This window comes from Marmota monax, unplaced genomic scaffold (genome assembly GCF_021218885.2).
Source record: "Marmota monax isolate L192 unplaced genomic scaffold, Marmota_monax_Labrador192_F-V1.1 WCK01_AAM20220418_F8-fsc00001, whole genome shotgun sequence".
NCBI classification, from domain to species: domain Eukaryota; kingdom Metazoa; phylum Chordata; class Mammalia; order Rodentia; family Sciuridae; genus Marmota; species Marmota monax.
In genome coordinates, this window is record NW_026693777.1 from 25,601,541 (window position 1) to 25,616,745 (window position 15,205).

The window sequence follows — 15,205 nt, forward strand, 5'->3', positions numbered from 1 at the left end:
TACCTCCAAATCCAGAGCTCCTGAACCCCTTTTCATCTCTAATCTGGAAAGCCTGAGGCAGGTGGCCTGTTCACAACTGAGTCCCTACAATGGCATCTTGGCTCAGCAATATCCACCTGGATGTAAATTCTCTTTATTGCTATTCTACCAACACCCCCCTTCTATATATCAACGATGGAAAGATATTTTTGTAACAAAAAATTGCTATTTGTCTTCTTCAGTAAAAAGTTGACTCTGACAAAGTGATGTAAGGTTGATATGTCCCAAGAAACAGATCTGTTCTCTGTCTGTTTTTTTTTCTTTAATTGCTTTTTAAACCCCGCATTCCTTTTCTCATCGTTGGCTTAAGCTACAGGGCAGTACTGGTTTTGCTCAAGTGGAATATCTATTTGGAGTTGATTGAAAAAACAAAACTGGTTACAAAAAGGGTCAGGCGAGTCTTAAAAATATTACAATTGAAATAAAAGGGTGATGCCTAAACCAGAAGGTTATCTAAATCTAAACCTGGATGGTTTTTATATTTCAAACATTGACTTTTGAGATGTTTGAATGCAAGCATGCGACTATGCTAGAAATCTCACAGTGGCTGACGCATGGGAATGAGGTAGAAAACGGCTAAAATGTTGGCTGCGCTTCATGATGCTTCCAAGATGCCACTGAGCTTATGCTAAGTGGGGAGGGTTTTTCTCCAGCTCTTTCTTTCTACACAGTCAATGGGAGAAACTCAAGTTACCCTTTCCTAAAGGTATGCTTTTCACCTCCCACTTCATTCTGCCTGTCCTAGAATCTAAGTTATTTCTATCCCATTCATTCAAGGTCCTGATCCTGCTTTTTAAACTAATCCACTAAACCAATTCACTGGCCAATGGATAATGATTAAAAATGTGAATTCCTCCTAAGGAAGGCCTTAGAATTTTAACAAGGGTCATCTGGCTAATACCAAATAAGTCACTCTAATGGTGGGAAGTCAGGGGTAGGATAGATGCTTCAGGGTAGATTGCCTTCAAGTCCCACACAGAGGTAGCTGTCTGCTCTGGCTTGGTAGAATTGGCTTGGTGACAGATCTTTGCTATGAAGTAAAGGTAGGTTAAAGGGCAGCAGTGAACGGAATGGAACCCAGAATAGAAAACAGCACATGGAGATGGCATTTTGTTCATGGATTGGGGATTACTATTCTAAGCAGCCAGAATTTTTCCAGTAGAGTTTTATACAATAAAATAAATGTGTTCTGCACTTGTAGTGTTTAAATAAACACAGAGGATTTATTTCTAGCCATAATGTAAATTGGTGACGTGGAAAGTTATAAAAAGAGAATACATGCTAAAACTTCAGACCTCCTGGTTTCTGTCACTGTCTGTGGGCTTAAACAACATTGATTTCTACATAAATAACTCTCCCCTTGTAAACTATTTGTAAGATGTTTTACTCTAAGAATTTCCCCCTTTTAAAAAAAGAAAAGGTACTGTCAATGTGAACAAATGTTTATGGAAACTAACACAAGGAAACCAAGGCAAAGTACAAAATATATCTTTATGTATATTTTCAATGGGATTTTGATTTCCTATTTGTGTTTGAAATTATAACTGAATGCTGTGTCCTAAGATATCCATTCCTAAAATATCTCCTCGAATAGTGGCTTTCCAACTTTTTTTTTTTTTACTTTTACCCAAAGAAATGTCTATTTTACCCTACAATCCAACACACACACATACATATAGAAAATCCTGATATAAAAGTTGTCTTTTATTTCTTCTTTCTTGTAAAAAAATGATATTACCATTTTACCTGAAGGTTGGGATCCACAGTTTGAAACATTGCCTTAGAGAATCCCTTGCTCATACATATAAAAATATTTATAGCAGCACTCTTTGATATAACGAAGAAGTAGAAAAATACATATGGAAAATGATAAACACTGTATATAACAATTGAGTGCAATTTGGAGTAGGGTGTTAGAAAGAACTTTCTGAAGAAATAAAATTTGAATTTAGCCTGGAAAGAAAAGACTAGCAAATAATGTTATGTACTGACCAGGCCTTGTAAGCAAAGAACTACCTCACCCAGACCCTGGCACTGAAGAAAGCTGATATGATTGGGCCAGAGTGACCAAGGGAACAGGCATGTGATAAGATTGGATGGTCTATGAAAAATAAATTATGAAATCAATGTTTTGTAGGCAATATTAAGGAAGATTTTTACCTAAGTGCAATGGATAGTCATTGCAGAGTTTTAAAATTGGGAAATGGTATGACCAAATTTATGTTCTCAATCATTGCCCTGGCTTTTAGGTGAAGAATGGGTTGTAAAAAGGATGAAGGGGCAGGGCAGAGTGGTGCATGCGTGGGATCCCAGCAGCTCAGGAGGCTGAGGCAGGAGGATCACAAATTCTAAACCAGCCTCAGCAACTTAGTGAGACTATCTTGAAATTGAAAAAACAAACAAACAAAAAGGGCTAGGAATGTACCTTGGTGGTAGAGTGTTTGCCCAGCATGTGTGAGGACCTGGGTTCAATTACTAGTCCTAGGAGAAAGAAAAAAAAAAAAAAAGAGGATGAAGGAAAACTAGTTAAAAAGCTATTGCAAAAATTCTTGATGACTTAGATTGTGGTGAGGACAAAAACAGAGAATACAGAAAATGCTTCAGGAGTTTTATCTATAGGACTTGATGATGTTTTATTTGGGATTAAAGTGTTGCTGGGAGGCAGATGAGATTGAAGAGCTATATTAAGAATGAAGCAGGGGCTAGGGCTGTGGCTCAGTGGTAGAACGCTTGCCTAGCATGCTGGGTTTGATCCTTAGCACCGCAGAAAAATAAAATGAAGATATTGTGTCCACCTAAAAATAAAAAATAATAAAAAAAAAAGAATGAAGCAGGGGCTGGGGCTGCAGTCTGGCTGGGCACAAAATCACCAGCCACTCAAGCAGGAACAAACTTTATTTCCAAAACTCCCGCGAATGCCACGCAGGAGGCTGCCCCCGGGACACACCAACAGGAAATCCCTCCTACCGCACTTCCCCAACCAATGGGAACTCTCTGGGAGTCCCTGCGAGAGCTCCAAAGTAGCAGGCCAAGGCGGACAGCAGGGGTCTAATATCCAATTGAATACACATCTTAACATAACCATTATCATCTCAATGGCTTGCTGGTGTCACCTTTCAACCAAAAATGCCATGTGTCATTCCTACTTGGCTATGGCTCTCAGCAGGCTGGGGTTGTGGCTCAGCAGTAGAGCACTCACCTAGCATATGCGAGTTGCTGGGTTCAATCCTCAGCAACAGATAAAAATAAATAAAATGAAGGAAATCAAAATAAATGTATATATGAATGAAGCAACTGGTATTCTTGCAAGAACCTCTGAATAGATAAAATGTCATTTACTGATGTAGAAAATCAAAGTTGGTTAACATACCTGAGTGGGTAAAGATTAAGAATTTGTATCTTACATGCTGGTGAGACATCTAAACAGAAAAGACTGGATATTAATAAGCTATACAAACCTGGATCTCAGCAAGATTAGCCTGGAAATATATGTTTGAGAGTCAGCAGTTCTGAATACAGAGGATAAAATAAAACCCAACCTGTATTCTCACTCAACAATTAATACAAATTACTTCTATGACCCCAAACATATGTACAGATTCCTTCCTAGCAGCAGGAAAGCAAGCAGTCTGTTCTAACAGTGGACACCAGCGTGGTGTCCTCAAATTGAGCTTGATTTTGATCTTTCTACCTGGAGATGGCATCAGATTCCACAGCCTTGATCTCACAAGAAGGCCCCCTACTTCAGACACCAATCACATGTAATAAGTCTTCATGTATACTTCTGATTAATTGGCAGTAAATTGGTATTTCCAGGGGATGGGGTTGTGGTTCAGTGGTAAAGTGCTTGTGAGGCACAGGGTTTGATCCTTAGGACCACATTAAAAAATAGATAAATATAGGTATTATGTTTGTACAACAACAAATTAAAAAAAAAATTGATGTTTCCATTATCCAGTACTTAGGTTTGACCAATTTGCTACAGCAACTCACTGAACTCAGGGAAACATATTTATATAAATAAATATAAATGGTTTATTATATAGGATATTACAAAGGACTCTAATGAACACCAGATGAAGATGGATAGAGCAAGATATAGAAGAAAGAGTGTGGAGCTTTCATGCCCTTTCTGGGTGCGTGGCTCTCCAGAAACTCTCTGAACACTGTCCTTTTGGTTTTTATGGAGACTTCATTATATACACACAATTGATTAAACCACTGGTCATTAGTGATCAATATAACCCTCAGCTCTTCTCTCTTCCCCAGAGTTGGGAGTGGAGTTGAAAGTCCCAACTTTCTAATCCTGCCTTGATTTTTTTTTTTTCCCAGAAGAGTGAAGCTCTTGCCTTTATTATCAAGGCTTCCAAGGTCAGGGTAGACCAGACAGAGGAGACTACCATAGGAGACTGCCATAGGAAAAATATTGACAACCACTTTCTTCCTGGGCACAGTGCCCCAGGCTTTTTCTGGCAGGGGGCAGAGATCTGACTCACCTACCTTTTGGGAAATGTGGCCCCTGCACATCTCCCTCACTCAAGTGTCCCTAAAATCTCAGGCCAGGCCAGAAGCCAGGGCTGAGCCAACCACATGTGTGGCAATGCCTAATCCTCAAATAGGCTGCCTGGTACCATAGGAATACCAGCTTAAGGGTGGGGCCTCCTAAGCATCCTTTTTGATTTACAGACCGGGTCTTTGGGGATCACAAGGGTGGGCCTAATCTTCAGGGTTACAGAGATTGTGACAATACCAAAGAGAGTCTGGCCCCCATTCCAGTAGGTTGGAGAACACATTAGGAAGACATGAGAAAGGACCTCCTAGGAGGGGGAGGGAAGCCATGTGGCACAATAAGATGACCAATCAGGTGGGAGGTTCCAGAAGTTGTCAGGGTCACTTCTTCTTGGCTGCGTCCAGGGCAGCCATGTTGCGGGCAGCTGTGATCAGGTGGATGAGTATCTGCTGAAAGATCCTGCCTTGATCTTTATGATGACCATCCCTAATCCTGAAGTTACCTAGGAACCATCTGTCAGTCAACACACTAGCATACAAAAATACAATGTCACTTTGAACATTTTGAAGATTTTAGGCATTGTGTGTCAGGCAACGGGGATAAAGACTAAATAGATATTTTACCAAGTCATAGTCGTCTGAACAAGTGAAGTTATCCTGGGATGATGAAATGAACACAAGAAGAGGAAAGAGTTCAGACAGAAACACGAGGAGACCCATCATTCAGATGTGACTTGAGGAGAAGGGATCAGAACAGGAGTCTGAGAAATCATGGCTACGAAGATAATAGAAAACATGAAGTGTGTGGTCTCAAAGAAGCCAAATAAAGAGAATGTTAAAGAATTTATCAGTATGCAACAGTGTCAGATGCTGCTAGGAAGATAAATGTGATGAGATTGAGAAGTGTCTATTGGATTTAGCAAAACAATGTCACTCATGTCCTTTGTAAGAACTATTATAGATCGGTAGGGGCACATGAATGAAAGGAAGGAAAGTAGAGAGAGTGAGTGTGGATGAGTGTGATGAACCTAAGCAGGAAAATAGGGAAGAGTGAGAGGAGAATGTGTTACCGAGGGGGTAAAGGAGTATTTTTTTTTTTTTTATTTGTTGAGACTATGAGATGCTCCTCAACTTTTGATGGAGTTGTGTCCAATAAACCCATCTTAAGTTGAAAATTTCCCAAGTAAAAAAGGCACCAAATATATCTAAATTACCAAATATTATGGCTTAGCCACAGAGCACACTATAGAGCTTGTGTTGTGTCAAGTCCCCCCTCAACCCCCGTGGCATGGCTAACTGGGAACTGTGCCTTGTTGCCACTGCATTTTGAAAGAGTATCATCCAATTTATCGTTAGTCTGAAAAAAGATTAAAATTCACAATTCCATATTTCCGCTGCATGCATACTGCTTTTGCTCTATCCTAAAGTAAAAAAAAAAAAAAAATCCTAAATTGAACCATTATGAATTGAGACCTCTGTATAAGGATGTTTAAGTGCTGCTTGGAAGGTTTGTGTGGATAATAAAAGATTAGAAATGCAAAATGAAAGGGTGCCATTCGATTAATTAGGGTCCTCAGACAGGAGACAGATCATGGGTGGTAGAGTAGTTTCCAGTAGGAGGAGGGATGTCTCTTCCTTTGTGACAAAAGGATGCAAAGGGTGTGTGGTTCCAAAAAATTCTATGGGTTTCATAGTAGGAAGTTCCTGTTTGACAAGTGCAATATTAAAAGGATGAGTCAATTCAGAGGGTTTAGCTGAAAGCATTAGGAAACCCAAAGCAACTTAAACTAATAAAAGTTTATTTTTCTTCATTAATTTTAAGTCCTTAGCTGAGCAGTTCTAGAGATGTATCAGTAGCTCAGCAACACTATTGTTTTAATCAGTTTTTGCATTGCTGGGACCAAAATAGCTGGCAAAAACAACTTAGAGGAAGGAAAGTTTATTTGGGGCTCATGGTTTCAGAGGTCTGGCTGACTCTAAGGTGAGGCAGCACACCAGGGAGGAAAGCTGCTTAGCTCATGGCAGGACCAGAAGCAGAAAGAGAGGCAGAGAAGCAGTGGCAGGAAGATGCACCTCCGCTGACCCACCTCTCCTAGTCACGCCCCATTGGCCTACAGCTACTAACTAGTCAATCCATTCAAAATAGGATTGGCTGATTAGGTTACAACTCATATAATCAAATCATTTTGAAGCCAGATTTAAAATTAGGTAGTCAGTGTAGTTAGGTAAATCGGGTCTAATATCATATCCAGTGAAATCTAAAATGGGGGCCATGCTGATAATGATTCTGGGAAACGCAGGACAACTCATGAAATGGAAAGGCCCTAGGCCAAAGTCCACCCCAAAGGAATGTGAATGGAACCCAGGGAACAGCCCCCGACAGATTTGAAGATAGTCCATCCCAAAGAAGTGTTAATGAAGTCCTTCCTGCCCAGATTACCTGTGTCCTAACCCTTCCCCCTTACATTCCATCACCAAAACTATAAAAAGGGGAGACAACCGCACTTCCATGGATTCCACCTCTTGGGTCCCCTTCTTCCTCCGGGAGAAGTCTTTTCTGCTGTCCTTTAATAAACTTCTAATTTCTACTCTGACCTTGCCTCGGCGTGCTCTCTGGTGTTATTCTTCAACATTGGGGAAGCAAGGACTCGTCACCGGTCAACAGTGGTAACAATTTCACCTCTGAATATTTCTGCATTAACAGGATTTGTTTTATTTTATTTTATTATTATTTTGTTTAGTACCAGGGATGGAACTCGGGGGCACGCAACCACTGAGCACATCCCCAGCCCTATTTTGTATTTTATTTAGAGACAGGGTCTCATTGAGTTGCTTAGCGCCTTTTTGCTAAGCCTGATTTTGAACTCGGATCCGCCTGCCTCAGCCTCAAGAGCCGCTGGGTTTACAGGCATGCGCCCTAACAGGAGTTTTAAGGGACACCTCATATCCAAACCACAACATCCTCAAGGACCCAAGCCTTTCCATCTTTTCATTCCATCCCCCTCAGCATAGTTGTAAAGTCTCCCTGTGGGGGCAGAGTAACTGCATTGGCAAAAACAATCTCATGCTCACAAGAAAGCATCAAACAAAAGGAGAGTGAAAGTGAATTCCTTTGGAGGAAACCCTTACCCCTAACCACCCCCTGCCAATTAGGACTTGATCACATGCTCACCCATAAACCAATCACTGGCAAGAGGAGTAGGAATATTTTGATTGGCTATTTTTTTTTAAATTAGAGATTAAACCCAGGGTGCTCTACAACTGAACTCTATACCCAGTACTTTAATTTTTTTTTTTTTTTTTTTAAATTTTGAGACAGGGTCTTTCTAAGTTGCAGAGACTGGCCTCAAACTTGCCTCAGCTTCCTGAGTTACTGGGATTACAATCACAAAAGTTTTGCTTGAGTACTCTCTAAAAGAATTTCATTGATGAAATGGGTGGGTGAATGTCCCTTGTTGATTGAAAAAAAAATACGGTCTCAGAATCATGTCTATTTCTATATTTTAATAGATTCAAATGCTGAGGAAACTTGTTCATATAAATCAGTAGATGATAACAACAGGAATTTTGATATGCACTACTAATCAACTCTGAACTCTTTCAGAGTTGTTACAAAATTCCAGTTATTTATAATCAAAATTATTTTTTAGTCATCTGTCACACTCAGTTAGGTCTTCTTTCAGTCCTGATTGAAACAAAGAATTAGAGCCCATGTGATTTACAAAGAAATTTGTTCATCAGATGTTAGAATCACTTATTTTCTCAATGTCTGAGAAAAATATTAAGAAGGCCATTTTATTAAGTGACTACTAATTATACCAGTCACTCTTTCATTTAGAGGTACATTTTTATAAAGCAAAAGCTGGTTTAAACCTGTTAAAACACCGTAAAATTGAAAATTGTGCATTTTAGAAGTTTTCTTTTGGTTATGCACAAACTTTTTAGGTCATCTTAAAGGGCATTAGATAGTAAAGAAGGTATATACTAAAAAGCATATATTCTAGAATTAAATACAGATAGATTAATAATTTTATTTCATGGTTACAAAAGTGGTGTATAGTCATACATTTGGTTATAATTGTTATAATTGCATATCCTCATCTGAGAGAATGAAGCCAGCTTTATGTTCCAAGTTGCATCTAGCAAAATTATTTTTCTTTTTTTTAAATTTTTAATATTTATTTTTTTTTTGTTTTTGGCAGACACAACATCTTTGTTTGTATGTGGTGCTGAGGATCGAACCGGGCCGCACGCATGCCAAGCGAGCGAGCTCGCTACCGCTTGAGCCACATCCCCAGCCCACAAAATTATTTTTCTAAACTTGTAAGTAAACAGAAATTTGACTTTTCAGAATGCAATTGAATCTATGAAAATTTACAGCAAGTTAAAGAGAGAAAAGGAGGAAGAAGTAATGGGTCCTTCAGGCTTACAAAAGGATTATGAATGATTGTTATTAACAGGGTTGCCTTGGAATATGTCCCTAAGGCTAAGGAAAAATGAATGTGGGCTTATAATATCCAGTAATCTTTTGATAAATGTTGGTGAAAATGTTTTCCTATGGGTTTGAACAAACAACTAAAACATTAACTCATCCGTGTTCCTTTTACTCTAAACTGCATCATTTACCCATTGGAAGTCAATATGGGATTTTTTTCTTCCTTGAATCCAACAAAATATGCAGTTGAGGCATAATAGTAGACACAGATAAGAGACAATACTCATCCAATACTTTCTCACTACTATGAATTGTGAAAATTCATAAACTGCTTTGCTGTAGATTTGGTGTCTGCTGACCTGCTTTTTTCAATCTTGAATATGCGAATTTTACAACAGAAAGTCCTGAATCCCTTCCATAGATGAAGAAAGTTATACTACCATCAACGTTTCTTATGAGTTATTAAATGAAATTGTCAGCGCTCCTGTTTCAGTTTTTTTTTTTTTTTTTTTTTTTTCTGCTGTGACCAAAAGATCTGACAAGATCAATTAGAGGAGGAAAAGTTTATTTGGAGGCTCACAGTTTCAGAGATCTCAGTTTATAGATGCCTCAGGCCCGAGATGAGGCAGAACATCATTTGCAGAAATATGTGGCAGAAGAAAGCAGTTTGAGTCATGGCACCAGGAAGCAGAAAGAGAGCTCGGCTCAATAAGAACAAAATATAAACCCCCAAGGCACTCCACCATCACCCAGCTCCTCCAGCACACCCATCCTGCCTACAGTTACCACCCAGTTAATCCTTATCAGAGGATTAATGCATTATTTAGGTTAAGGCTCTCATACCCTAATCATTTCACCTCTAAACTTTCTTGTATTGTCTCACATATGAGCTTTGGGGGCATACTTCATATCCAAACCCTAACTCCCACTACTACATTCTACAATATATTTGAATTCAAAACATTCCCATATAGGCCAAACATCCCATTTCTAAAAACATGCTTCATTCTCTTTATTATTATTATTATTATTATTATTATTATTATTATTATTATTATTATATTGTGGCACTGGGGATTGAACACAGGGTACTCTACTACGAGCTACATTGTGGGCTCTTCTTGTTTTTTATTTTGAGATAAATTCTCAATAAGTTACCCAGGTTAGCCTTGAAATTGTGATTCTCCTGTCTTAGCCTCCTGAATCACAGGGATTACAGACATGCACCAACACACGTGTCTTTGCTTCACTCTTTTTTTTTTTTTTTTGATGCTGGGGACTGAACTCAGGGGTACTCAGCCACTGAGTCACCTCTCCAGCTCTATTTTGTATTTTATTTAGAGACAGGGTCTCACTGAGTTGCTTAGCACCTCACCATTGCTGAGGCTGGCTTTGAACTAATGATTTTCCTATCTCGGCCTCCTGAGCCACTGGGATTATGGTGAACCACCACGCCTGGCTGTGTTTCACTCTTCATGAAAAATTTGTTATAAACAAATGAATTCCTATCATGGGTTTATGGTGCCTTGATTAAAGAAAGCTTCTCTCGGGGCTGGGGATGTGGCTCAAGCGGTAGCTCACTCGCCTGGCATGCGTGCGGCCCAGGTTCAATCCTCAGCACCACATACAGACAAAGATGTTGTGTCCGCCAAATACTAAAAAATAAATATTAAAATTCTCTCTCTCTCTCTCCCTCTTTCTAAAAAAAAAAAGAAAAAAGAAAGCTTCTCTCATATACTTAGAAATGTTGCTTGATGAGACTATGGATGTAGCTCAGTTGGTAGAGTGCTTGCCTTGCTTGCACAAGGCCTTGGGTTTAATCCCCAGCACCACAAAAAAAAAAAAAAAAAAAAAAGAAAGAAAGAAATGTTGCTTGATTTAGTACACTGAATAATGCACATAGTAAGATTTAAAAAGGATAAACTGTAGGAAGGGAAATTGAGAATAAAAAATTGGTAGGGACTTTTTTTTTTAAGTTATTTGTAGTCGGTACTGAGAATACAACACAGTACCTCACACATGTGAGGCAAGCACTGTACCACTGAACCATGATCCCGGATCAGGACATTTTTTTGATTAAGAAAAATTTATAAAGTTTTGTAAAAGGTGATTTCAGATCTGGAAAGCAAAAATAACCAAAATGGGGACAGACCTCTACAGATCAGTGATGCTTTTATTAAGCAGCGGAGGGGTGCATTTTCAGGAGAGAAAATGGCAACAGGCTACAACAAGGGTCTAAATTTTATAGGGTTCAGCAGAGCCAGGTCACCTTTGGAGGGTTCATTTAGGGTGAGACAGGAGGGCAGGTAGGGAAGTTCCTGGGGCCTGTTGTACTGGGGTTAGCCCATTCAGTCAGGTGGGGGTTCCTTTTATGTTCTCCCCTTTCTCCCTTCCTGTCTTCCCTCCAGCTGAGGTCTGGGCTTCTAATTGACAAAAGCTCCAATTTACCATAGACGTCTCCCTGCACATAGGTGGCAGGAAGGCAGGTCCAGATAGGTGGCAGGAAGGCAGATAGAGGAGGTGCCCTGGGGCCTATTCTCCATGTCCTTCAGTATCTGTGCCCTTATACCCTTGGAAAATCCTTCTGTTCCCTTGAGGGTTCACTTAACACAGGTTAAATACTCTGAGCTTAATCCAAACATGATTCCATGTCAAATAAAATTAGGATTCTGCCAACAAGGACAATCCTACAATGTCTGCAATAGTCTTCGGAGGGTGAGTCAGAGAAATAGCAATTATAGAGGAAGGGAACTCAAGCTTTCTAAAGAACAAAAGTAAGATTGCTAGGCTATGCAGACCACCTGCTGGAATCTGTAATTAACATTTGATTGCAGTACCAGTCTGAATTGGTTTTGTCATTTTTATGCTAGCACTAAGGGCTCAGGCACTGACTCAGGGCAGGTGAATGGTGGAGCTTATTCAGGACAGAGGTTGTGTAGGCAGATAGTGTGAAAGAGAGAAAGGCAATTAAGCCCAGAATATTTGCAATAGAATGATTGTAATGATGGGCTTAGGAATCCAGGCTGGTATTGCAGCAGAATGAATCTCCCCGCAACCCCAACCATTGAGAACAAAATTTCTCCTGCTGAGAAAGGAAGCTAAAGGGCTGAGACACCACGCCGCCCCCCCCCCACCCCACCCCCAACTGTAGAACTGGGAGGGGAGGTTGGCTTTCTATAGCCATCCAGTTTAACACAGGATAACTAGATCTACATATGCCTATCAACTAGCTTTTATTTTGGTAATTTATCATTGCTTCTGTAGGGCCAGTGGGGAGGAGCGATCTAGCTGCTTCTCCTGGGTTTGATCAAACTGCATAAAGTTCATTTTTCCCTTTTCTGTCTTTTGCCTATTTCTTATGTGGGCAGGTGGCAGATCCAGCCAGCTGGGTTGTAGGCAGGGTCCCCGGGCTAGGTAATAACAGTATGGGTAAAAAAAAAAAAAAGTGGTAGACAGATCATAGATCAAAAAGCCTGATGAGGCCAAGTAGGAAAACTGGAAGGAGGGAATTGTGGGTGAAAAATGGGATGTTTGCATGTTTGTTATTGGTGAGATGATAAATTTCTGGGGGCGTGCAACCATGGCCCTGAGCAACTATGAGGAAGATCGCCAGGAATTGGGAAGTTAGGGAATGGCAACACTAGGCTACTGGATGGTCTTCGGTGAATGGCCACAGACATGTGAAAGGGACTGGTGTGAGTGAGGCCCCTTATCAGTGTGAGCTGGAAGCAAAGGGCTGACCAGTAGTTATTCCTAGGTGGGTGTGTGGGGATTTTTATAAGAAGGTGGGATGAAGAGGAAAGGGTTGAGAGTACAGCAAGAAACAGAATACTTCCACTTCTCAACCCCAAGGGTGCTTATCAAAGTTCACAGGCTCTTGGTGCACTGAACAGAATCCTACTCTCCTTTCTGCAAATGAAGTACACTGTGATTGTGGGTGGATGGGATTAACCCTGACAATTTATATACTCAACATGAGAAATAAAAGCAAAATGGAACATGCTTTAAAATTCATATTTTCCAAATGTATGGAAACATTTGGATGTTTTTATTAGAGACAACCTGAAGAATTTCCCTATATTTCTCAATTTTCAGCCACTTTTTGGTATCTCCATCCCTCCCCTGCCAGATTGGGTAAGAGTGCTTCTCACTCTATCGAATTACAATTTATTTTCTTCAAATCCTACCAACACAATCATTTTGCAGTTAGTGATCTGTACTACTACTTATTTTCTATTTCTTTCTGCACTTAAATGAATACTTGGTGAGTGTTAGGCAAGGATTCAACATTTCTTCCCCTAGAGGAGCTTTATCTAATAGGGAAGATAATGTCGGTTGCAGTTAGATATCTCATTCATGTATTTATCCATGCATGCATTTAAAAAGAATTGTTTTTAGTAGTTGATGGACCTTTATTTTATTCATTTATCTATATGTAGTGCTGAGAATCGAACACAGTGCTAGGCAAGTGCTCTACCACTGAGCCACAACCCCAGCCCTACATGCATGTGTTGATTTATCCATCTATCCATCCATCTACCCCTCAGCAAACATTTATTAAGTGCCCAATTTGGACACAGCACTGTTTAGCAACTTTAACCATAGTGCATCTATAGAGATCCATAACCTGTAATGATGAGTCTGATGAATAAAGATAATTCCTTAAGAATGTACAGAGTACATTTTACTAATACTTAGCAGTGGATAAAAGGCATATGATTAGCCACAAAATACCCCCCTAAACAATAGAATGTACCTGGACTTTGAAATCAAATGGACTTGGATTCAAATTCTGATTCCATTACATTTTTGTAGTTTGCCTTCAGGCAAGTTTATTATCTATGTTCCTCAGTTTCCTTCTTGGTAAAATGAAAATATACCTATCTCATGAAATTGTTAAAATTTGAGCAAGATAATATCTATAAAGTGTTTAGCAAGGAAGTTCTTATGAGGGCTGGGGTTGTGGCTCAGCAGTAGAGCGTTCGCCTAGCATGTGCAAGGACCTGGGTTCGATCCTCAGCACCACATAAAAATAAAGAAATAGTTCAACTACAACTAAAAAAAAAAAAAGTTCTCATGAGGTAACACAATGCCACAGAGAAACCATCATTAAGGAAAATAGACAAGGCTGGGCAGCAGCTCTCTTTAACCTCTTCCTTGTGTTCTGCCAAACCCAGTAATGAACATTTAGAAAAGAAAGGGTGTGAAAACAGATGGGCATGAAGACATATGCATGGACACATGCATACCACAAATGCATGAAGACATACCTGTACACACACATGCATATATGCACACAAACATGATTTGGGACAGAAGAACCCACAGGCAGAGTGGAGAGCCCCGATAGCACAAGCCCAGGTCATCTCTGTGATTTAAGACTTTTTCCATTTTACTGGGGAACCAGCTGTTCTCAGCACTGCAAGTAAAAAAACTAGTTGTGTAAGAGAATTAGGATTACATTGGCCAGATGCTTAACCCGGGGCTGAAAAAGACACTGGTTCAGATCTGACACTGTCAGAATTTGGCCACATTTCTGCTAAGCCGTCATAGCTTCCATCTGAAAATGGTAACAATGAGGGGGGAGGTGGCTAATTTCAGCAGTTAACCAATATATTAACTTCTCCCAGAGCAGAGAGGTTTTCCATTTGCTTGAACATTGGAATTACTGTGGAGTTGGTAAAAAGTACTGATGCCAGGTCCCACCGGGGAGATTCTGATTTAATTGATGTAGGTGGCAGCCTGGGCATGGGGATTGTTAAAAGCTGCCCAAGTGATTCTAATGAGCAGCTGGAGTTGAGAACTTCTGCCCTAGAGCCTACGCTCCCACTTCAAGCCACAGAGGGGTTCCCATCCATATGGTGTGAAGCAGATGGTGCCTGCATACACGCATACACACTCATGCATGATCAATTCACACAAGACTCTCACATGCACTTACCTGCGCGCATACACACACACACACACACACACACACTCACTCACAATCCATCCACCTCATTTCTATCCTTGAGATCTTAATGAGGAAGGAGGTTGAGGGTAGGGAACCACAAAAGTGTGCCAGTTTGGAGATGGATTAGGGTATTGCAGGAAGTCTAGGCAGCCCCTGATAAGATTCTGTGCAGTCAATGAATTACAAGTTCTGCTGGGAAAGAGAGGAGACTCAATTGATGATGGGCACATACTTGATGGGTTCCCTTCAGTTAAATTTGTAAATTTTTT